Source organism: Juglans regia, chromosome 4 (assembly GCF_001411555.2).
Source record: "Juglans regia cultivar Chandler chromosome 4, Walnut 2.0, whole genome shotgun sequence".
NCBI lineage: Eukaryota > Viridiplantae > Streptophyta > Magnoliopsida > Fagales > Juglandaceae > Juglans > Juglans regia.
In genome coordinates this window covers 17,196,884-17,221,783 of record NC_049904.1, presented here as the reverse complement: position 1 = coordinate 17,221,783, position 24,900 = coordinate 17,196,884, and the positions used below count along the sequence as shown (strand labels likewise).

Sequence of the window (24,900 nt, the reverse complement as noted above, 5' to 3'; positions counted from 1 at the left end):
GGCAGCAGTAGAATTTATTAAAGATTCAAAACAAAAAAAGGGAAGGATGTAGTCTCAGGAGACCAAACTAGCTTCATTTTGAGTTGTGTTTCTTTGTCGATCGGTACAACTAATTGATCTCTTTTGACTTTGGTTTTGTTGTGGGTTTAGAAGGAGTTGGAGGAGATCACGGTGGTTGTTGGTCGGCTTCCTCTGTGCGTGGTGGTGGACGTCGAACGAGGAGTAACGCAGTTGCAGTTGCTGCCACGGAGGGATGGCAATGGCTTCAAGGGATCGTGAGGTGGGGTTGCGAATTCATATTTTTCTAAGTTCTTTTTTTAAATAAGAAAATATGAAAAGCCAGTCTTTGGTGTGCAATCGGTACACGGGATTGCTTGTACCTAGCAGAACTCAATAAAATAATTAATAGTAGTGAAGGATTCTGAGAATACTCTACTACCCAAACTAACCCTACATCACTCCCTCATAGCAGTTTATTCAAATTCAATCATCCCAATCTCTCTCTCACTTCTCCTTAAAAGGATTTAGCCCTAGCCATAAACTACAATTGTTGTCCCTCACCATTCCTTCATTTGTTATCACATCTCTCTGTACTCTTTACCATTATTTGTCTCTTTGGCAACTTGTATTCCTTCTTTGTCTGTGTAAGGAGTCTGTGGACTTCAACTCTTAGCTCTTGACCTTTGTGACATTAAATGACTTCCACTCACATATAAATGGTGCACTGAACTCCAATAATCTCTCTCTCTCTCTCTCTCTCTCTATTTTGAGGAACCATCTAGGATTTATAAACATTTGCAATAATGTTGTATGAGTAATGATAGATTGGGGGAGAGTATGACAGAGAATGAAGTTAGAGTATGATAAGTATGACAAGTATTGGAAAGATGTTGAGAAGATTAATAAGCTATTGTTTTTTACTGTGATGATTGACCCTCGTTGAAAGTTGGTGATTATAGAACTATAGTTAAAAGAAGTTCTTGGCATCGAGAAGCCACAGACTTCATTGTAAACCTAATTAGAAGAGTTGTCAATACCTTCATGTACTTTACAACAATCTTAAATGGTCTTCAAGTAGAGTTATAATCCCATCAAGTGTAGATAAAATTCAACATAATCAGAGGACACGCCTACTTAATTGGCAACGGGCTTATCATCGTATATGAGCCTTGAGAAATATATAGGATTACAAATCAAATTAGGTCGAGCGATATTTATGAAGGGTGTTGAGACGCTAAACGAGGATCTTGATATCTTAAAATGGCCAACTTCACAACATCTTCCATCCTTGCTTTAGTATTGTACGATGTGCTAACAAACAACTTCACCTTTTTTGATTTTATTATGAGCTGCACCCAACTAGGATCTCCAAATAGATAGAGATTCTACCTTTGGGTTGTTTAAATTTTGGAAATCATTTAATGGTAAGTTTAATATTCATGTAGAGTAAGACCATCCTTTAGACCTCCCTCTTGCTATAACTTGTAAAAGTGTTTCAAACATGCTATAAAAACGTATAAACTGGTTAACACATCTTGCTAGATAGGAAAGTAAAGAAAAATAATAATAAGAAAAGGAATTATAGAACACAAGAAGAGGAACAAACAAAGCTAAAAGAGAGAATGCTTCACACTTGACAGTCCTCAGCTATTAGTAATGTTATATGAGATTTTAACAATTACTGATAAAGGAATGTTGACAATATGACCATGATTTCCAAAAAGTCTGATTCTCCCAAAGCTGGCAACAGAACTGTTCATAGTTGCATTGAAGTATACAGTCAAGACCTGTGTCTCCCCACTTGCGATAGAGAAGTGGGTTGGAACCACCTTTACAGACACCCCAAAAGGAGAACTCCAACCAACAGTGTATGTCTCATTGCCAGCGATATTGATCACTGATCTTTGTATTGTTTTAGACTGGTTTAGTTTTGCTATCACAATTGAAGGCAAGTTCAAGTCAGAACCACTGATGGTAGAGTTATAATCCCAACAGTTCTGACCAGTGTAACTCAAAACCACGGGAGCAGATCCATTAATACCACAAAGAAACAGCACATAGTCATCATAACCTACACCACGAAAACACAAACACTTGCGACTAGTTCAAGAACTTCAACTGACATTCAGAATGAGGGGACGAATAGAATAGAGATACAATGGTTCATTTATTGAAGCTGTGTTTTTTCCATGTGCAATATGCAAACTAGCAATTTAGTCGATCCGAATCCAGATGTGTAGAGTTCTATATATGTTCGTGAGTGCATTTTCACGCAATGAACTCAGTCAGAGGAAGAATACCAACTGAGAAAAAGAAAAATCAAGATAATATTACTGTATGCTTATTTCATATCAGTAGACCCAAGAGCTAACCTGATAAATTCAAGATGGAGACTGCAAACTTTTCCCAATTCAATCTTCATCAGTGCATTCTTTATTTTGGCCAGCTTGATTATTCAAATGAACCTACACTTTCCATTCTCAATATTGCCCCTAAGTGCTCTCTAATTCCCTACATGATCCTAAAAGAAATTCTTTCACTATATAGACTCCATCTTTCTTAGTCTCTTCTTCTGTTACTAAGACTCTTTTATGCTCAGTCTTAGTAAACTGGCAACAATTCAAGTCTCTAATTTTCCTGTCCCTGATATTAGCAAGGTTATATGTACTTTTCTCTCCCTCCTTTCCTACCGACCTGATATGAAATTAAACATAAGCCTTAAATCTCTGTCAGAGCTCAACAAAGTAAGTTTTACAAGAAACACACCAAAATCAGCCAAAATAGGCTTGTTTATGTGCGACTGATACAAAGTACACGAATAAGTAGGGATTATATTCTGTTTAAGATACCAACAAGAAAGAAATCAAAGGTGAAAAAGGACTTGGCTAGCAAGCCCCAGGAATTTGGGCTGATGATCCTTTTAGATAGGAGAATCAAAACATATGTTATAAGTAAAAGTAACTTTAGAACACATAAACCATTCAAATGCTCATTTGCCTATTTGGTTGTATGGGGATATCTGGACAAGTGTACTGAGATGTTAATTACTAGTTTAGTCCCCTTGTCTTTGGACGGAATGCTCCATGGGATTTCAATTTGGACATTTTAATCCTTCAACTTTACTTTTGATCAAATCACGCCCTCTATCAGTTTTCTGTTAGCAAACTGTTAATTATGTCGCATCAGCACCAATTTCGACAAGCGTAATTTGTCAGGCCACATGTGACACTGATCAAATGATATGCCAAAATATTATTGGTGCTGATATGGCTAACTAACGGTTTGCTAACAAAAACCAATAGAGGGAGATGATTTGATTAAAAGTGAGAGTTCAAGTATTAAAAAGTCTAAATTGAAACTACCCTAAGGAGCACTTCATCCAAAAGGCAAACCACACGACACGGTCTAAAATAGTAATTAAACCATAATAATATCATATTCCTAGATTCCTAATAGACCATCTACACCAAACTTACATAATTTCTCTAACATAAAAATGAAACTCATTAAAAAAATTATTTCTCATATTTTATATGGTATTTTTTAATGAGTTTTTCAAATGAAATAAAATAGAAAAAGAAATGAGCACTGAAAATTTGCATCATACTTAAATCCAAGGAAAAATGTATACTTCACAAAGCCTGAAACTCCTCGAGCAAAAGAGAATACACACCAAATGTAATTATACTTACTGGAATAAAGAATTAAGCCAGGATCCATTGTTGCAGTTGCATTCACAAAACCACTTCCCATGTCAAACGGTGTTGCCGGAGACTGATTCAGATCTAGGTTGGCATAGGCACGCTGAGCCATTATTGGTCTACCAGTCTTGTCATATAGGGAAGCAATGGTGTAAAGGGCAGATGCAATGGCTGAAGGACTGAAACTAGGGAACTTCTGCTTAATAAGTGCTACCAGACCAGCAACATGTGGAGCAGCCATGCTTGTTCCAGACATCATTGCAAAGTTCTCGCCTACATTGTAAATACAAAATTTCATTTAATTGATATCCCTTAAAAAAGAAGTTAATTGGTAAATTATTGTCAATACAATCACAATAGCCATGTGTATGGCATGCATATTTATACCTTGAAATTCAACTGAGTCAGTTCCAAGAGAACTCCAAGCAGCCCATATAAAATTTCCAGGAGCCACCAAGTTGGGTTTCATTATGTCAGCATCATCAAGAACATTGTCTTCTAGATCTGGTCCTCTCGCAGAGTAATACATAACCTTCGGAGCAGAATTACTATAGTTTGCTTGTAGTCCACCACAGATGGTTGCAACTGCCCCATATTTAATAATTTCTTTTGTAAGCTCATCTCTCTCCAAAGAAGAAATATAGTACTGGAGTAAAATCTGTTAGACAGATCATGAAAATGTAATTGAGCACTGGATGGGGAGAGAGAAGAGAGAGAGAGAGAGAGGTGATTACATTGGATTCTATCTAAATTCATGTAAGTTTTGAGGATTAACAGAATACGCACCCGCACACCCTACAAAAGAGACCCTGTACCTTGGAATCATCTGGGGAAGGGATTATGATGCTCGGCATTCCCAATGGAACTGGATTAAGTTGAAAACCTTTGAGGATTAAACGTACGTGCAAGCCCAACTCCAAGAATGGTTAAATTGTTGCCAAGGATTATGGAGTTACTATAGGTTCTGTCATGTGATGCAGCACCAACAGTAAAGATCCAAGGACTGAAGGAAGACATGCTCTTAGGTGATGGTCCAGTATTGCCTGCTGCGTGCACTACAAAAATACCAGCCTTTACAGCAGACAGCAAAGCCATGTCTATGGGGTTAAAAAAAGTTGCAATACCAGGAGGACGCCGATTGGGGATGATCGCTAAGTTGATTATGCCAACCCCATCCTGAGCTGCCTGCAAATGAATATTTTTTAGGTTAGTTACATATATGGTTGAATGTATATTCATGTGTGAATATATTATATTTTACAAGGTTAAAAAAATTCACAAATAGGTTAGTGACATAAAATAGATTCATAAATAGGATGAATGTGTATTCATGTATGAAAACGCTTCTAGGCAACATAAATAGGTTGGTTGACACCACTGTCCGAAAAGTATTCTATTGAAGATCTTATGGACTGAAAAAGATGTTAATGAAATGCAAATGTCTACAGATAACACTATGCAACCAACAGTGGCTATATGGAGCAAAAAATATAAAACAAATCCAGAATTTCTCCAAATTTGAGTTAATTCACTACTAAATCAGGACAAAGAGAAAAAGAAACAAATCTTGATTCAAGAGCTCCTTGTAGGTACATCATGAGTGACAAAAGAAGCCCATTTGCAATGAAAGACCAGGAATATACCTGGTCTATGGCAGCAACTACATCTGCAGCAAAGCCTCCAAAGCTCTTGTACAATGCCTTGTAAACAGCAATGCTGGAAAGATTGTGTAACATCCCGATCCTATATCATTAGAGACAATTACACGGATATTTTATTAGGTTTGATAATTAGGTATTATTATTATTATTTATTATTTAAGATTTTATTGTTATTAGGATAACTACTCTCATATTTTAAGTTCCACGTTTTCCCTCCTCTCCGCCCCGCACGTCTCCTCTCCTATGCATGCACGTCTCTTTCCTTAGGGTTTTATTTTTAGGGTGTTCTCTACCACCTATATATATATGTTTATACGCTGGATCTTCTGCTTAAAGAAAACCTCACGCCGCAGACCAAGAACCACTTCGAGCCTTGCCCAGCCCATGCTCAGCCCCGCTACCTGCAGTGCCGTAGACCCAACGGAAACCAACGTTGCATGGAATGACAGAACAAGAATGACTCTGTTTCTCTCTCACGAAACAGAGCACCCAATGTGTCGTGCCGCGAACCACCATCAACCACGGCGACTCCAAGCTGCCCAGAACACGTCGACGCCACCACCGGCCACCTTAGAAGACACCGGACCATCCCCAGCCGCAAGGACACGCCGCAGCAGCCACGGACGTGAAGGCCGAAGCCTCTGTTTCGCTTCAACGGTAGCCACCTAGAGGGACGTCGAACCACCGACCAGCCACCACAGAAACTGCCGGCCGTCCTAGTCCCGTCGCACCCACTCCCTTCCGGTAAGCCCACGACCGCCGCCACTTTCTCGGTAGTTTTCGGGATGTTTTCGGACTAACGGTTCTCTCTCTCTCTCTCTCTCTCTCTCTCTGTGTCACGGCATCGCACCACCCTTCCCAGAGACCCCGTCGCGTCGCCAGTCACTCCAACCACTCAGCGCCGCCGTCGCCCTCTACCCTCTCTCGGTGAGTTCCACCATCGCAGACCCTTTCTCTCTCTACTCTGTTATTTTGGTTGCCGAGTACTCGGGTTCTTGAAGAACCCGTGGGTTTCTTTTGATGGGCCTTGGGCCTTAGGCCCGTATGAGGTTGGGATGGGTTTATTTATTTGGTTTGGGCTCCTGTAATAATGTTATTTTCATGGGCTAGAGTTTGCAACTATTGCAGATTTTAATAAAATCTTTAATGGACTTGTGCGTAATTTGAGTTCATTTTATATTTTTATTTAATAATTGTTCTAGTGATTTTAATATTTTGGTTGAGTAATTTTTGTTATTAAATAATTTATTAGTCATGAGCTCATTTTATATAAATAGTTAAAGAATTTGAAAGGGGATTTTAAATTAGATTTAATCTTATTTTTAACAACGGTTTTAGTAATTTTATTGGGCTTACTATTTTAAAGGTTAGTTTTTAATTAAATAAATATATTAGTTAAAAGGTTCTTTTTAATAAATGTTTAAAGAATTGGAAATATGTTTTAAAGTATAATTTTAAGTCTAATATTTGAGTTAATATTTCCTTTGACAATTTAGTAAGATTTTAATAAAATTACTATGTTAAGAATTTAATGGAATTTATTAAGTTTCTTATAAGATTTAATAATTATGTTGAGAAATGAAACTTAGTTTAAGAATTTAAGTTTTGTGAATTATTTTAAAGTAGCTCGAGTATTTCTACTAAATTATAAATTAGTATTTTAAGTAATTTAAATACTATGAATTATTGATTTTAGTGTTAAACAAATATTGGTTTGACTATGTTTTAGAATTCCGAATTTAGCTAAGTAAGATATTAGCATTTATTTTAGTTCCAAACAATTTAGTGATAGTTATTTATTGAATATAGGTCTCAAGTTACGAAGTATTATTCAAGAAGAAACGCATCGAGGTAAGTAAATTTGATCATAAATTAGGATCATTACAGTTAGCTTATATGTATGTATTATTCAAGCCAGTTCTTTGATAGCCATTATTTATGAACCACTCATGTCACATGCAAGCATGTCATCCAGCATAGTATATGATCATGTCATTCCGCATCATGTTTAAATTCAGAAATTATGATTTATGTATGTAATATGTCATGCATCTCATGTGTATAAGACACGTAAGCCATCTTAATTTTAAGTATAAGATAAGTTCAGATCAGTTAATAAGATGGTCATTCAGATGCATGGTACCAATGCAGTTCAGTTTCAGGGTGGTGTGCAAGCCACGAACTCAGTCGTGGTCCACCATAGTATGCTAGAATACTATCAGCAGTTCCCCTTGCTGCAGCGGGATGTGGGGCTGGTGCACAACCTTGCACACAGGGTTAAGTGTGTTGGCCAGTCAGATAAGTAAGATAAATCAGTCAGTTAGTTCAGATAATTCAGTCATACATAGCATAAGCATTAGCATGAACAGTCATGAATTTTAAGTTCAGCATGAAAGTTCTTATGAAAATTTTATGTTTATTACGTTTTCGTTATGATAGATTTCTTACTGAGTCATCGACTCATTTTAGTTTATTTCATGTTTTTATTTACCCAGGTGAAGATGATGATTACGAGCAGGCAGGCCAGGAGTAGAAGGAACATTTTTGTTTTGTTCAGACTTTCTAAAATAAAATGTGTCTTTTATGACGAATTTATTCAGTTTATTCCTTTAATGTTTTTGGAAAGACATTTTTATTAGACCTTTTATTTCATAATAAATTACTTTAGTTTATTTTTCAATTATGAAATTAGAGAATCGCTTGCCGGATTTATTTTCATGAAAAATACGTGACACACCTAGCCTACGGGAAGGGGGTGTTACAGATTGGCATGTAGTTAATACATAAAAAACATAAATGTCTATAAACTATAAAAGTGGGAAATTTATATATATTATTCGGAATCAGTACAGAAGAGTTAATGTTTATTTTTCTGATGAATGTAAAATCATTACCTTGTTTTTTTTTTTTTTTTTTTTTTTTGGGGGGGGGTTCAATTACATATGCCTTTTGCTCTTACTGATCAAAAAAATAAATAAATAACATGTGAAGAAAGTTTATCAAATTGCTTGCTTCAGTCCAAGTGAGAAGTTATTTTAGACTGTATATTTTGAGGATGACCAGGCCTGCACAAAATGAGAGGAATAGAAGAGAGGGAGAAAGAGGTAATAGGAGAAAAAGGGAAGAGAGCAATGGAAACTACATTTACCTCCATGAAATTGGTTGTCCATGGAAGGCAAAGAGTAGGTAAGACTAAAATGATAATGTAACACCTCCTTCCCGTAGGCTAGGTGTGTCACGTATTTTTCATGAAAAATAAACCCGGCAAGCGATTCTCTAATTTCATAATTGAAAAATAAACTGAAGTAATTTATTATGAAATAATAAAGATAATGTCTCCATATCTTCAAGGCAAAAACCACTGCTGCAAGTTCTAGATCATGGGTCGGGTAATTCTGCTCATAACTCTTTAGTTGTCGGGAAGCGTATGAAATAACCTTCCCATTCTGCATTAAAACACAACCTAAACCCTTTAGTGAAGCATCACTGTATATAACAAATCCTTCATCTCCCGAAGGAACTGCAAGAACTGGTGCTGTCACTAATCTTTTCTTCAATTCTTGGAAACTGTCTTCACACTCATCTGTCCATATGAACTTCTCATCCTTTCTTGTCAACTTTGTCATCGGAGCTGCAATACTTGAAAAGCCCTCTATAAATCTTCTATAGTAACCAGCGAGGCCTAAGAAACTTCGTACCTCACTGACATTACTAGGCTTGACCCATTTTACCACTGCCTCAACCTTTGCTGGGTCCACTGAAATTCCTTTTGCTGATACCACGTGTCCCAAAAAGGAAATCTCGTGCAACCAAAACTCGCATTTCTTAAATTTTGCATACAACTTCTTTTCTCTTAGCGTTTGAAGGAAAATCCTCAAATGTTCTTCATGCTCTGCACTACTCCGAGAATAAATGAGAATATCGTCGATAAAAACTATCACAAACTGGTCCAAATAATTCTTGAATACCCTATTCATAAGATCCATGAAAGCTGCGGGGGCATTAGTTAGACCAAACGGCATAACAAGAAATTCATAGTGTCCATAGCGTGTTCGAAAAGCCGTCTTCTGCACATCTGTCTCTTTAACTTTCAACTGGTGGTATCCGGATCGCAAGTCTATCTTAGAAAAGACTTGGGCTCCCTGAAGTTGATCAAATAAGTCGTCTATCCGAGGTAGAGGGTATCTGTTCTTGATAGTTACTTTATTTAACTCCCTGTAGTCAATACATAAACGCATAGACCCATCCTTCTTCTTCACGAAAAGTACAGGTGCACCCCATGGAGAAACACTGGGGCGTATGAAACCTTTCTCTAGTAACTCTTGTAATTGATCCTTGAGTTCTCTCAACTCAACTGGAGCCATGCGGTAGGGTGCCTTAGATATAGGCGCCGTTCCCGGAGTGAGATCAATCACGAACTCAACTTCTCTATCCTGAGGTACTCCTGGAAGATCTTCAGGAAACACATCTTTAAAATCTCTAACTACTTTTATGTCTTCAATCTTGAGTCCATCTTCTGGTGGTAAAATCAAACTCGCCAATAATCCCATGCACCCTTGTCTCAAAAGTCGAGTGGCCTGCAAAGCTGAGATTACACGAGGAGGGGAAGTTTCTCTTACAGACTGAAAACTAAACTCCTCCCCATCTGTGCATTTAAAAACTACTCTCTTATTAAAGCAATCCACACAGGCATGGTTCTGGGATAACCAGTCCATTCCCAGAATCACGTCAAATCCGGACATATCAAATACGATTAAGTCTGCAGGTAGAATTCTCCCTTGAATCTCTATCGGACAACCAATTAGCACAGAATCACAAATAATATGATCTCCCGAGGGCGTAGCAACAGACATACTAGGTTCTAGCGGTTCAGGTATCTTCTCAGCCAAATGTGCATAATGATTAGAAATGAAAGAATGAGTAGCACCAGAGTCGAATAAAATGGAGGCATGACGTGAAAACAACGATAATATGCCTATGTGAAAGACATAATAACTTAAAGCTATCAGGATCATGCAATTTATTCATCGTTCTATAAAGATATCTAAATTTAGGAAAACAAAAGGTACCTGTGACTACATCATTTGATGCTTCAGCATCAATAGGGGTAAGGGCATAAACTCTCGCTGTAGCATGCGTCTTCTGTCCTCCACTCCTACCCAGTTCTCCAGGTTTCCTAACTGGGCAGTCCCGAGCTAGATGGTTTGGCTTCCCGCACTTGAAACACATGTTCTGGCCAAACATGCACCTTCCCAAATGTCGTTTCCCACATGTTGCACACGTGGGGTAAGTTTGCCCTGCTGGTGGTTGACCTTGACGATTCATGATGTGAGGCCTCTTGTCCTTATGCGACACTGCTTGGGGTTGTTGCTGTTGCTGGCGCTTCCTTTGGTTGTTGTACTCGATGTTCTCTTGGAGGTCTTCTTCAACAATGGTAGCTCGGGTGACTAGCTCTGTGAAACTCTGAATCCTGAGAGTACGGACACGTTCTCGAATCCTACGATCCAGTCCACGCTCAAAATTTTCAGCCTTCTTTTCCTCATCCGGAATTAAGTAAATAGCAAAACGAGAAAGCTCCATGAACGTCGTAGCATACTGCACTACCGTCATAGATCCTTGAGTAAGATCCATAAACTGGCGAGCTCTCGACTCCTGAAGAGTTTGCGGAAAGAAGTGGTCCAAAAAGATTTTCTTGAAATGCTCCCAAGTAATGGGGACTGCTTCCCCTAGTTCCAGCTGAACCAAAGCCCTAGTTGACTTCCACCACTTGTTTGCCATATCAGTCAAGTGGTAAGCGGCATATTTGACCTTCTGATCATCCGTGCAGTAGAGCACTTCAAAAATCTGCTCAATACGATCAATCCAGCTTTCCGCATCCATGGAATTCAATCTGCCATCGAACGTAGGAGGATGCTGACGAGAAAATTGCTCCAAAGTACAACCGGCTTGTGGAGCTCTAGGCGCCATAAATTGGCTGCTAACCATAGATTGAAAGAATTGGGTAGCAGCTGCGACCAGATGGTCCAGGTTATCATTCTGGTTAGAACCAGAAGATCCCTCTCGGGTTGGGTGATTTCTAGTGCCGGGGGCCATGATCTACGTCAAATGTCATAATAACAATCATCTAGTATTTAATAAGAACGTAAAACAATGACAATGAAACAAACTACACTGATTGTTCTAACTAGTAAAAACTATAAAGTATTCAACCCTAAACAAACCTTGATTACTCGCGAGCAGGCTAGGAGCATCCTAGGTAACTTTAACTAAAAATTTAACAAAAAGTTTTTTTTTTTTTTTGAAAAGTCTACAGAATCAACCTGGCTCTGATACCAAATTGTAACACCCCCTTCCCGTAGGCTAGGTGTGTCACGTATTTTTCATGAAAAATAAACCCGGCAAGCGATTCTCTAATTTCATAATTGAAAAATAAACTGAAGTAATTTATTATGAAATAAAAGGTCCAATAAAAAATGTCTTCCCAAAAACATTAAAGAAATAACTGAATAAATTCGTCATAAGAGACACATTTTATTTTAAAAAGTCTGAACAAAACTAAAATGCTCCTTCTACTCCTGGCCTGCCTGCTCGTAATCATCATCTTCACCTGGGTAATTAAAAACATGAAAATAAACTAAAATGAGTCGATGACTCAGTAAGAAATCTATCATAACAAAAACGTAGTAAATATAAAATTTTCATAAGAACTTTCATGCTGAACTTAAAATTCATGATTGTTCATGCTAATGCTTATGCTATGTATGACTGAATTATCTGAACTAACTGACTGATTTCTCTTACTTATCTGACTGGCCAACACACTTAACCCTGTGTGCAAGGTTGTGCACCAGCCCCACATCCCGCTGCAGCAAGGGGAACTGCTGATAGTATTCTAGCATACTATGGTGGACCACGACTGAGTTCGTGGCTTGCACACTACCCTGAAACTGAACTGCATTGGTACCATGCATCTGAATGGCCATCTTATTAACTGATATGAACTTATCTTACACTTGAAATTAAGATGGCTTACGTGTCTTATACACATGAGATGCATGACATATTACATCCATAAATCATAATTTCTGAATTTAAATATGATGCGGAATGACATGATTGTATGCTATGCTGGATGACATGCTTGCATATGACATGAGCGGTTCATAAATAATGGCTATCGAAGAACTGGCTTGAATAATACATACATATAAGCTAACTGTGATGATCCTAATTTATGATCAAATTTACTTACCTCGATGCGTTTCTCCTTGAATAATATTTCGTAACTTGAGACCTATATTCAATAAATAACTATCACTAAATTGTTTGGAACTAAAATAAATGCTAATGTCTTACTTAACTAAATTCAGAATTCTAAAACATAGTCAAACCAATATTTGTTTAACACTAAAATCAATAATTCATAGTATTTAAATTACTTAAAATACTAATTTATAATTTAGTAGAAATACTCGAGCTATTTTTAAATAATTCACAAAACTTAAATTCTTAAACTAAGTTTCATTTCTTAACGTAATTATTAAATCTTATAAGAAACTTAATAAATTCCATTAAATTCTTAACATAGAAATTTTATTAAAATCTTACTAAATTGACAAAAGAAATATTAACTCAAATATTAGACTTAAAATTATACTTTAAAACATATTTCCAATTCTTTAAACATTTATTAAAAAGAACATTTAACTAAATATATTTATTTAATAAACTCAACTAGTAATATTAAACTCAATATAAATCACTAAAACAATTATTGAAATAAAATGAGATCAAGTCTAACTTAAAATATAAGTTCAATTAAACATCATTATAATCTGTAAAAAGGTTAAAAACTCTGGCCCATAAATATAATACTATACTACATGAGCCCAAATAGGAAAATAAGCCCAAACCCATCCTCATACGGGCCTAAGGCCCAAGGCCCATCAAAAGAAACCCACGGCTAACATCACAAGGAAACAGAGAGTTCGAGAGAGAGGGTTCTACGATGGAGCTTACCGAGAGGGCTGAGGGCGACGGCGGCGCTGGGTTGCAGGGAGTGACCGGCGACGCGACAAGGGGAGTCTCTATGGTGGTGCGACACCGAAGGAAGAGAGAGAGCGTGAGTTAAGAGAGAGAAACAATGGGTCCGAAACAAAAGAGAGAGAAGGAGGTGAGGTTGGTGGTCGGCTTATCGAAAATGGGTGGCTGAGCTAGGGCTGGGCTGGTCGGCACCGTCTGTGACGCCGGAAGGGAGTCCCGCGTCTCTGAGCGGCGTGGAGTTAAAGCGAGAAGGAGTGGGTGGCTCACGGTTCTCTTCTCGTACACGAGGTAAGCCAGATTTATAAGTGTAGCTGATAGAGGAAAAAAAATAGGAAAATTTTGGAAGGGTAGAGACGTGCATGAGACTGAGAGTGTAGACGTGCGGAGTGGAAATCGTTACTCACTACAAAGTCGGTTTCCACTAGAATTTAAATTGACTAAGCTAGTGATAAGGCTGAAAGTAAGTTTAGAATTTCAAATTGACAGAAGAATGGGATGAAACCTACGGATTGGTGATTTGAAGTTTTCAAACAGCGGCTAACAAAGAGATGAGGTTCGGAGACTAGAATAAAAATTTAAACTTTAAATTTCAAAACAAAAATTGTAGTGAACGTAATCTGATACACTTTAGAAATCCTTATTAAAATAAAACTCTAACAAATCATAAATAGCAACTATAATAGAAAAATATAGAGATAAATTAAATATAAATTCTGATAAAACTATATTCAAATAAATATAATTTCTAAAATAAAAAGTTTACTATGAAAAATTACTAATTTACCCTAAAACCAAAGTTGGTATGTCACAGATAACTACCTCTATCTCAGGATCATTTCTTTGTCCTGGGCGGTTTTATCACATCTAAGAGGAAATGGGAGTCACAATTCATTCCATACATATATCATTTCCTTCCTCCCCTTTACATTGTTTCCTTTTCCATCACAAGTCACTGCATTAGATGGAGCATTAGGGTGAAGCTCTTACCCAAGGCTTGAATGAAAGAATCACAAGTCATAGGATCAGATGTTTTGAACAAGGCAGCCTCGAGCATTTCTCCAGGGGTATGTGAAAATTATGCAATGAGTAACACATGCCAGAATCAAAAGAAAAGAAAAAAAAAAAAACACATATTCCTACTTAGAGTTGGGTGATACATAGAGAGTGTCTTGGACCACAACAAAGCAGGAATGCTAACCGCCCAGTCAAGACTGTCAAGTTGTCAAATAAAGTCAAAGGGCCAAAAAGAAAACTGCATTGTCGCTTTGAAACAAGACTGTCTAAGAAGTTCTTTATAAGAGGTACAGGAAGGAGTCCCGGCTGCACCGAAACAGAAGCTCACAGGCTGTTGTATCCTCTGCCCAAAATTATTTCTTGCATTCCTTTCCTCTTCATTCCAAATAACATCCGTATCTTTCAAAAAGCCTAAGCATCAAGGCATTCATGCCTTCTTAATTTCCTGGTGGAGTATATACATATACTTCTACTAATTAGAGATTTACTGTTAAAACTTAAAAGACTCCACAACTCAATAGAAGCTTGAATTACGTGGTCTGAGGTTAGCATTTGGTAATCCACAACATCAGTGGCTTGAATAACTCCGTTCACATATACTTTAGCTCTGGAATTACAAAAGGAGTATAGAGCAGGTTTTGCTTATAAATCTGCCATTCCATTGTAACACCCCATATTTTTTGTGTATTTTTAATTGAAAGATTTTTTTGTTATTAATTTAAAATTTATTCTCTTGTTTTAAAATTGTTAGATTTTTAGTTGTGTTATTTTTATGATTTTTTTTTAGTTTACAAAAATTATTTTTGAAGTGCTTTCTCTAAATTAATTATTTTCATGTTAATCACTGTGTTTGAAATATTTTATTTCACTAGCTGTTTTAAAATCGTTTCCGTTGGATCATTTTCGTGACCCAAGTTATGAGGATTGGACCTCATTTCTTTTCTCTCTATTTTTTTCTTTTCCCTTTCTTTTTCTTTTCTTCTTTTCCTTTTTTTTTTCTTCTTTCTTTTTCTTTTTTTTTTCTTCTCCCTCCCGCGCCTCTCTCTCTTTCTCTCTCCCGTGCGTCCGCCGTTTGCCCTCGACCCGCTGCCGTGCGCCGGCGGTGGTCGACACCGCCCGGTTTCCCAGCACCCCCACCCATCGGCGACCTCCCCCTTCGATTTCCAGCCCCAGCCGCGCCGCCGTTAGCCTCCACGCACCACACGAAGCCGCGGCATTCCTTGCGCCGCTGCGCCGCCGCTGCGCCGCCGTCGCGCCACCTCCGGCCACCATCTTCTCACCACATCATCCTCGACCTTCTAGCAACCCAATGGACCCAACTCCACCTCCGATCTGTCACCGGTGAAGCCCCACCATAAACATTTCCGTTTTGGGTGTTTTTGCACTTCAACCGCCTTTTGCGCCGCCACCCACGGCCAACCACCACCACCACTAGTCTCACCGACATCCCTAAGCCCTACCCTATCAATCTCGGGTCTTCGTTTACACCCGTTCAAAAGTGGGTTTTTGAGACCCACGGCCATAGTGCATTTGGCACTGTTTTGTTGCTGCGTTGCCGCTTCTAGCACCTCCGTGATCTTTCAAAAATTATATTATAGCATTGTAAGTATTTTTCCCAAAGAACTTTTGAGATTTAAATGTATTTCTGCGCTAATTCATATTTACTGTGAAGTTGTTGGTTATGCCGGACTGAGTCCGAGGAGTAAGGGGGGGTCGATTGGATTGATGGTTGAGAGAATATTTAGAGAGGAATTAATTTTCTTTGTTGAGTGCAGTTTAATTTTTGGAGGTATTAGTTTATATTTTCTGTTATGGAGTTGTGAATGGGAAAAAGTGTGCTTTGTTTAGTGTTGGTTAAATTGTTAGTAATTGTTTGGGACTGCAAACCATTGGAATAAGTGTGAGTTATTGGAATTTGAATTGGCATTGGTCTTGATGCTTGTATTGGACAATACTAAGATTAGTATAGAATATTTTGGGTCGAAGTGAGGGCTGTCCAGATTGTTATTTGGCAGTTGGAGTTTGATTAAACTTGCTGAATTATGATCTAGAGTTTGGATCTTGAGTTGTCTAAGATCAATTTTGTGTTGTTGGACTTTAATATTTAGTTTATATTATTTTTATGAATAGGTGACGAGATGGATAGAGACTGTATTCAAGTCATAGATAATGCGCTGCAGGAGTCAGGTAAGCGGGGTTCATATGCTGGGTTTTATACAAACTAATAAGACTGAGGTTGATTTTATGAAAATTTGCATAATTTGTGTTGTGTTGGGAACTTATGAAAACAAAGATCAACCTCGGTCACTTATCTGCATTATTCATGAAATCTGTGTGAAAAAGGAAAAATATATTCTGACATGCATTGTGTAGACATGAGCTAAATTCTGTCATGTGGTTTCTGAAATCTGAAAAAGAGCGATATTGAGAATATGAAAAGTTGTGCATTTATTTGTTCTGGCTTTTGTGTTCAGCGTGTGTAAACTGTTCTGATTCTGTTTTGGTACTCTGTAATTTTTTGATATAATATCTGAAAACCTTTGGCATGGTGTACTGGTTTTCGTATCTGATTCTGTCTCTGCTTTGCTCTGCTCTGCTCTGTTATGCTCTGCTCTGTTTGGGTTGGTACCAACTTCTCTGTCTCTGAGTGCACCCACTTTGGAAACAAAGTGGTTTTATTGTGGTCTTTCCTGTGTGCACACTCGGGGCTCCGAGAAGAATAAAGGAAAGATTTCACCTCTGTCTCTGCCTGGTTTGGCCACCGGGGTTAGCACAACCCTACCACAGGGGTGAAACATGGTCTCTGCTCTGTTTGATGCTCTGTTTTGATCTGATGATGATACTCAATTTATGTTATGCCAAAGCACTAAGGGTTTTACTTGTCTTAAAACCATCGCTCTGTTACTTTTAAAAATAGGTTCTGTTCTGCATGTTAACTCTGGAAAATATTTTATTCGGCATGTTCTACTTTGTAAATGCTCATGTTTGCACGCTAGCATATGATTTCTGCTTACTGAGTTGTTGATAACTCACCCCCTATCATTATAATATTTTTCAGATGATGTGGAGAGTCTAAATGAGGACCTGGATTAGATTGCTGTTTGTGTTTAAGCTGAGGAGATGTTGCTAGAAGAAGGACTTTTGATGTTCTGAGTTTTAATCTCTTTGAGTTTTAGTAATATCTTGGGTTTCAGTAAGATTTATGAAATTATTGGTTGGGTTGTTATGACTACTGGGAGGTTATGGACCCCTTTGATTTATTTTTTATTGCATTAAAGATTGTGTGGAGTTTGTAATGAGATTATTGAGAAGATTTGAGATTGATTTCATTTATGAAGTTTTTGGAGATTATTCTTCGAATGTGTTGGGAGACATGATTATGAGTGACAAGTAGTAATTCTCCAAGCCACCCGGGTTTGGGGCGTTACATCCATGGTCTGACTTCGACGAATTGGCTGATGGAAGTGGGTTTTGCTCAAAATCATAGTTTTTAAAATTTAAAAAGTTGCCACTTTTGTTCACGAAATCTGAATCCTAAGATCATACATCTACAGGCTTTCAAGGTAAAGAACCATCTAATTTTGTAACGACCCGACTCTATATTTTTTTTTTCTTTAGGGATAAAATTTGAATAATTTTATTAAGGCTTTATTATTATTATTATTTTCCTCCAAGCACGTGTGTGTTAGAGTCCACACATTATTTCTATTCTTATTTCCTCTTCTTAGTCAAACTCCTTCTACCGGATTTTTTTTTATTTTCTCTTCTTTGAATTTCAAACGCGAAATCTATCCACTCACATCACATGCACATGCACGTCTCTTTTTTTTTTTTCTAGGGTTTTCTTCTAGGTTCTGAAACATATATTCATACGGATGCAAGCCGCAATGCCCCATCGTGAGTCTTCCCATCGCGCATCAAACATACGCATGCACGGCTCCTTTCTTTCCTCCGCTTGCACGACACTGTAATTATTTATACACTCACGCACACAGAGCACTTGCCACAAACCTCCTCCCCTCAAACGGCAGCATCACCTTGCCGCAGCCAAGCCTTCACTTGCGCCGCTGCACGCAAGGCAACCACTTTCGACGCCTCTGTTTTAGCCCTAAAAAACAGAGCACTGAGCTCTTCGACCGTAAGCCACAGCCCGGCCACCCTCAGCCACAGAACTCGCCGACACCACCACTGACCACCATAGAATTCATCGGACCACCCTCAGCCGCCAAAGCACGCCGTAGTAGCCCCGGACGCACCACTGTTTTTGCACGTCCGAAACAGAGCATGCAGTCACCTTCTCCACGGTAGCCACCTCTAGAGGCGCCGAACCCCCTCTCCGACGGCACAGAAACCGCCGACCAGCACAACCCAGTGGCACCCACTCCGTCCCGGTAAGCCACGACCGTCGTCGTCCCCCTCTTTCTCTCGGTTTGTTTGCGGCTTGACTGAACTCCCGCTCTCGGCGTCAACTCCCGTACTCCCGCTCTCGGCGTCTTACCACCGCTGCCCAGAGAACCCAGTCGCGTCTCCGGTCCTTCCCCAGCCACCCAGAGCCGCCGCGTATCAGCTTCCTCTCTCGGTGAGCATCACACCCCTCAACCCGAATGCATGCATCCCTTTCACACGTAAACCAAACCGGGTCATGCAACCCGTAAACCATTCTTTTCTTTAGGTTAGTTATATTACAAAAATGCCCCTCTATTTTATTTTCCCAAAATGCCCATGTACAGTATGTTATTTTCCAAAAATATCCTTGCTTATTTAAGACTAACGGGTAAGGCTATTTTAGTGTCGGGAAGTGTTTAGGTTTAGAAAATATAGACTATTTTAGTAGTTAGGTTTTTAATTAGAATCACTTGTTTAATTAGAAATTTATGTAAATTACGTGTTTATTTTTATAGGCGACCGATTTCGTGCCGAAAATAGTGGTTTAGCGTTGCAAGGTAAGTAGCATGATCATATCCTTACACGTATGTACAGTGAGCTGTTTGTCTTTTTTTAAAAGATATTATGCATGTATGCCCTTTATTGGAAATCTTTTTTTTTTACGTATCCCATGATAAAATTATGAAAAAGTCATGATAAATTATTATGAAAAAGAAATGCATGATTTTATGTGAAGATTATTCATAAAATTATTTATAAAATGCATGATTTTATGTGAAGATTATTCATAAAATTATGCATGATTTTATGTGAAAGATTATTCATAAAATTATTTAAGAAATGCATGATTTTATGAGAGAGTTATTTCATAAAATATTTATGAAAAATCATGATTTTATACGATGAAACATGTATCACGACGTTTATGAAAGAATGCGATTTCGTTTGAAATCTATGATACGATATGACAAGTATGTATGTGATTTCTTTTGAAATCTATGAAATGACAAGTATGCAAGTATGATTTGATAAAACATATAACGGCCTATGTTATGATATGAAAACGGTACCTATGTTATGGGCATATTGCATTGCCAGGTCGTGCATGCTGGTAGTGCACCCAGTATTGTCTTCCTTATGTATGGATTCCACAACCCGCGGCCACGGGCGGAATCGGAATCTTTTTAGATTCGCTAACCCTAACTCACGGGGTTCAACAGTGGGTAACGGCCTATGATAAGTGAAAGATAAGTTAATGTTCATGCTCATGATTTTTATGCATGTATTTATGAATATGCACACTTTTCAAGACACCTTATGTTTATTATGTTTACTGTATGATGTGTTGCTTATTGAGTATTCGACTCATTTTAGTTTGTTTCCATGTTTTTAAACCACTCCCAGGTGATGACATTTATGAAGTTGAGACTGCAGGACAGGACTTGACTCCGGGAGATAAGGCTGAGACCTAGACAGATTTTGCTATGATTATTTCTATGGTTTAAATAAATTTTGATAAGCACATAAGACTTCTGTATTTTTTTTTAATAAATGCTTCCGCAGACTTTATTTTAAATTTTCAGTATTTATTGAAATTTGTTATTTTATGGAATTCTCTCGTATCTGTCGCATTGTTAAAAAGGAAAAGCTTTTTATATTTAAGTTTAGTAGTAGCACACTGGCTCCTTGAAAATTCTAAAATGTCTTTTCGGGAACGGGGTGTTACAAATTTTCTTGCACTTTCTTCGTCCTACATGATGAAACCAACATTTTTAGCCCATTCAACACCTCCGGATAGCAATCAAAGGTAGAGTAATGTAACCCACTCATCTCCTCCTAATCATCTAAAGTTATTTTTTTGATAAGTAATCTTTTAAAGTTAATAAGTAGCCTATCCTGTTACCATTCATGTATACCACCTTACTTTGGTTCTCCTCTGTACTTGCGTTGCGCCTTTTCCGCTCTTTAATAAAGATTTCTTACTTATAGACAAACTATAGCTTCAATCTGGCCAATCAATGTTGGTGGAAGTGTCAGGCACACTTGGCTCATACGCTGTCTATAGAGCCTAGGCACAATTCGCTTAAAGTAAAGCACTCATTTTGATAAATAATTTATAGTAACAAAATATGCATAGATTACACAATAAAACAAGTTTAAAAGGGAAAGATAGTAATATATTTAGCCCATTAACTCAATTTGTCAAAGTATTTTGAACCATGACGATCAAGAGATCAATTAGTTTCATAAAATTTACCATAGCATTTTATAAACTCTTGTGCTTGATGAAATATACACAACCATAATCACAATAAAGTACACAGTTGAATCAAAATATATCCAAAGGCGAGGACCAAAAAACAGAAGAATTGTAGGCATCGACTTCTATGCTAACATAAGCAATACAATGCAATCTGAAGTATATAGTCATCCTCATCATTAAGCGTAAGACCATCACTATCTTCCTAAAAAGATTTGCAATCCTTGTATCTTCCTCATCGATTTCATCTAAATTAATGGTTCAGAAAAACTATAGATTAGTATCTTTTTCTCCTTCTAGGTAGGCATCTCTCATGTATACCTCCTATGTATTTCGGTTGATCGTTTGCTCTTTTTAATAAAGATTTCTTACTTATAATAAAATGGTCAGGACAAACAGTAATAGTTAAAATTCATATATTATATTGTTTTTAAAAAACTACAACAGCTCGCTTTTTGCGCTTTTGCTCACAAAAAAGCACCAAAAATGAGCTTTTTTGTAAATGCACCACTTATCACAAAAAAACAGTTTTTTCTTTTTTTGCCCTCTGCTTGTTAAGCATTAAAAACATAAATTAATAGGAAAGAGCAGTATATGTGTTATGCAACAATTCAGGTTGATTGTGGTGGCATCTCACAAGGTAATGGAATGGGGAAAATACAGAGAATGCAGAGCTGCATTTAATGCATTTGCTACTTAAGCTGATTAGTATTTTTTATATACAGGATATGTGTACTACATTTAATGCATTTGCTATGAAAAGCTGATTTCAGAATGTGGAGTATTTACATATTAACAACAACAACAACAACAACAAAAAGTCAGATATGGACTAATTACTGTGAATGAGGAGCCATCCCACTCGCATTTCCAAAGTGATGCCCAGCAACTACAACAGGAATCTCATGGTTTCCTGCAGCAACAGAAGCTGTGTGCCTGTATATCAAGATTAGACTCATTACCTCTTTGGAGATTTTAGAATGGATCTGTGATAAACATAGAAGTGGAAATAGACAACCTTATAATCCCATTGCATTTGAAAGGATTACACACCTTTTTCATTTATGTTGAAACAAAGATGTTAGTTTTCTCACCAGCAAAATTGAGGTCATTTGTAAGGATTATTACATACAAACAAACATCTAGATCATTGCAATGTTGATGGACTGGTGCATCTGAAGTCTTTGCAAATTAAAAACAAATAACACATATTCTTTCTTACGGATAACAGCCATTTAGTATGCTGAAACCAGGCAAAATAATAGAGAAAGAGCAGAAGAGGAAATCCATGTGTGGTGTATACTCTAGCCCAGGAAAATGTCTGGAACTCACAGGGAGGAGGGCAGCAAAAACAAGCTTGTACATTTATAGTGACTGACAATAGAGAGGCATATAGTTTGTACGTTATGATAATTGGCATGATGCATAGCCCATATAATAGACATGGTGGAGCCAAAATAAAGTAAAAGAACAACAACCGGCAATATAAAAGAACTCTTTTTTCTGCTACCTTTACTTATTTTATCAGGAATCACATGATGAGAGGACCTCAAGTGCTACATGACTGCAATAATGCAATGCCAGTTCATCTGACTGCACTTGAACATATCTAAGATCAGTACTCAGATCTGGATTCCAATATCAAGACCCAACATATAAGCTAGGTGAATTCAAAACGTAATCATTTTCCCGTCTCCAATAAACACAACCGGTTTGAATGGTTCCATAAACCATGTTAACTCCCAGCCCTGAACAACCATGGAAGAAAGTGGAAGATGAAACAGAATTCACACCCAAACAAGAAATAAGAGAAAAACTCACGTGCCATGGCCATCACCATCAGATGGTGAGGCATAGTCCTGAGTTGCATTAAAAATTCCTCTGGTAATGGCTGATGCTGCAAAATGGCGGGCCCCAATAAGCTTCCTATTGCATGAACCAGATGGAAAGTCCTGAGTAACCTCGCAGATGCCAGAAAAGTGAGCTGGAACTGGAAACCGATATTTAGAAATGTCATCAGCAAAACTGGCGTGTTTTGGATCAATGCCAGTATCGACAAACCCTATTATGATTCCTTCTCCAGCAGATTCAAAACCACCAACTTCAATCCATGCCCCATCTGGTAGGCCCAAGAACTGTTGAGTATGACTGGTTGCAGTTCTGACAGAGAAATCCAAAACCACATTCGCCACTTCTCTTCTCTTTGAAAGCTTCTCTGCCTTTAACATTCACCAATATCATCATTTAAAGAACAGATTAACACATTATTGTCACGAAATACAAAAAGTTTCTTCTAACATGCAAATCCCCAAAACATCATTCACAAACTCAAAACAACTAAGTAACCATATCTCACCATGGCATTATTATGACCTTAAAGTATGATTATGGCACAACAATGATGAAGATATTTAACTTATACAATACCTGCAGTGGGGTAACGAATACAGCGAATCCATTAATCAAGTAGTGGTAGCTGTACAGCTTGAGATATTGCTCCCCCCTTAGTGCCCGCCTCAATAATGAATCTTGAGCTCGAGCAATATTGGATCTATAACTCCGATATTTTCTTGAAATATTTATAAATTGGGAAAGAACACAATTCAAAGCATCATTAGTCAACTCAAGGATCTCAATTTAACGACTGCTTCAAAAATGCTATAGAATAAAAAGACATACAGAAAGACAGAAATACAGAAAAGTAAAGCTTGCGTGTAGTATGAACATGGTCATCCATGTTATGAATTGTGGTAAAACAACTATAGCTTGGTAATTGCTTCACCATGTTTGGGGAGAAAAATAAATAAGCAGACGAAGACGAGGACGGAAATATATGATGTATACAAGATTCCACACGTTCATAAAAGACAATTCCCAAACACCAGGAAGACAAAAAGATTCTACCGAAATAAAAGACAAAAATATTAGACCCAATCATTGAACAACCTAATACAAACAACCAGTTTTAAAGAGCCCACTTCTTAGCAACCATTCTAAGGTAGAAAATTAGAAAAAAAATAAATGGATTGGAATATATGAAGAAGGAAGTAATTTTAACACCATCTGCTGAATAATACAAATAATTACCCACAAGTCTACATAGAAAACTAATAATAACAAAAAACTGAGTATCTCGGTTTGAAACCTGCCCTGTCCATAGTCAACTCGCCAAAGTGATGAGCAGCAGGAGCTTGACTCAAAGTGACAATATACACGGCTGAGAAATCTGTATCTGAATCATCCTGACACAAACTGCTCGCAAACATCCCCAAGCAAAGCACCACCACTAAATGCGCCCAATAAATTCTCTCCATATCCAAAGAAACTGTAGTCAAAGGGAAATTAAATTCCCAGGAAACAAGCAACCTCTCCACTCCCCTCCTTCAAACTGCTGAATTCAACCCATATTGTCCATTCCCAAGGACCCAAGTTCCGGCTCTCTTTTCATGTCAGTAGTAAGTATAGTAGAGTGACAAAACCCACCAAACCAGATACGTTTCTCTACAATGTGAACATTGATGAGAGAAAGTGCGAAGCACGGCTACTATTCCACATATAAGAAGTGTTCCAGAGAAAGCAGGGGTCTTTCAGGTTTGGAAAGTGACCCTTTGCTCACTCTTGAGAGGGAGAGAGAGTAGAGGTGGATTAACATAAGATGGATATGGGCAGAGAGAATTTGCAAACTGTCTCGGGTGGTATGAATTCGAACGTCTGGTGCTTTTTTTTTAATCGATATTGTCTATTCGTTTAACAGAACATATTCAATGATTTTTGGTTCGAAGTAGATCAAACTCGATTTGAGAAAGAGAAATGCAGAATAAGTCTAATAGAGAAA

General features: G+C 37.7%; 1 pseudogene; it reads right to left on the bottom strand.

The window, feature by feature from the left end:
* Window positions 1–1,643: 1,643 nt before the first annotated feature.
* Window positions 1,644–24,900, bottom strand: LOC108983272 (annotated as a pseudogene).